Below are 1,648 nucleotides of genomic sequence, written 5' to 3' on the forward strand. Positions count from 1 at the left end.
TTGCAAGTTCTCCTTTACCATGACTATAAATATTGCTTAACAGTGGGTTTCAAACCTGTAGCCACGAATTCTGTCCAGAGCTCAAGAGGCACATATGTAGCTACTGTCCCAACATCTAACCTGAATTTCCCATTGCACTTTGCCTTCATGTTTGGAGTTTTGAGGTTTTTCCTGATTTTTATTGCTTAACATTTTTATTCTCCTTTAGTTTTCTTTATTTCATTTACTTTAGCTTGAGTAGTACTTCACTTTTAAAATGATAAAGTATATTTAATTTCCATTGAAGCCCAAAAGAAAACACTTAATTTAACTTCAATAGAAGAAAAAGCTCCAGTGAAGATAAATGATTTTTAACAAAAATAATCGGTTTCGAAAAGAGAAAAAAAATTGACAAAAATAACAGAAGATGTGGGTTTACAACCAACAATGAAAAGCCCTGCATTACCATCCTCCTTCCAGCCTTTAAGCCTAAATGCACCCCCTTTTCAGATAATTTGTCGAGCAAACTTCAAGTGAAACATAGATTAAAAATGTCAGGAAATCCATGTAGTCTAGGGGTGGGGAACGTCCAGCCCGAGGGCCATATAAGGCCCATGAAATGACTTGGTATAACCCTGCCAAAGCTTTAGGGGTCAGTTAATTAAATGTTTGGCTAAATATGGCAGGCTAATTTCTTTTTAATATATTTTATTGATTTCAGAGAGGAAGAGAGAGAGAGAGAGATAGAAACATCAATCAATGATGAGAGAGAATCACTGATTGGCTGCTTCCTACACGCCCCCTACTGGGGATCGAGCCTGCAACCAGGGACCCTTCAGTCCTTAGACCGACGTTCTATCCACTGAGCCAAACCAGCCAGGGCAAGCAGGCTGATTTCTAAGTTGATAATTTTGTGTGGTCCTCTTAATGATGTTATAAATATCCAAATCACTCTTGGCAGAAAAAAGCTTCCCCACCCTTGCAGTGTTGTCCATAACGATGAGTACCAAGAGTTCATACAAGTCCAGAAGGTAGGTTCTAGCCTTCTGAAATACCTGACCCATGGAGACAGGGCTTTTTTTTTTTTTTTTCTTCAGAAAGCTTTGTTCCAATAAATTGTGCAAATTTATACAAGGCTTTAACTTTACTTCATTTTTTACTTCCTTGTAAGCTTTTATTTTTGCCAGCATTTCTAATTTCAGGACACAAATTTAGTTTCTTAATTGTGTAACTTGTATGATGACATTCACATTCTTCCTGGAGCTTATTCTGATTTGAACCAGTGATTTCTGAACCTGTGAACTGTCATTTGGATTTTTTTTTTAACACCTTCTTAAATTCTACTAATTGTTCTATTCCACCCTTCCTCTTTCTTGATTTCTTTTTTGTATCACTGGTGTATATCTTCAAGTAATTGCATTAAAAGATATATAGTGAAAAGTTTTCTGAGTCCTTCTTTGAGGATATTTTATTCACATATCTCTTTGATGGTTTGCCTGGATACAGAATTATAGGTAGAAATAATTCTCCCTCAGAATATTCAAAGCATCGCTCCATTTTCTTCTATCATTTGGAGCCAATCTGGTTCTTTTGTGTGTGTTTTTTAATTAATCTATTTATTTGCTTTTGTTAATTCTCACCCATCTATAGTTTTCCATTGATTTCTTTT

Source organism: Myotis lucifugus, unplaced genomic scaffold (genome assembly GCF_000147115.1).
Source record: "Myotis lucifugus unplaced genomic scaffold, Myoluc2.0 scaffold_27, whole genome shotgun sequence".
Lineage (NCBI taxonomy): Eukaryota > Metazoa > Chordata > Mammalia > Chiroptera > Vespertilionidae > Myotis > Myotis lucifugus.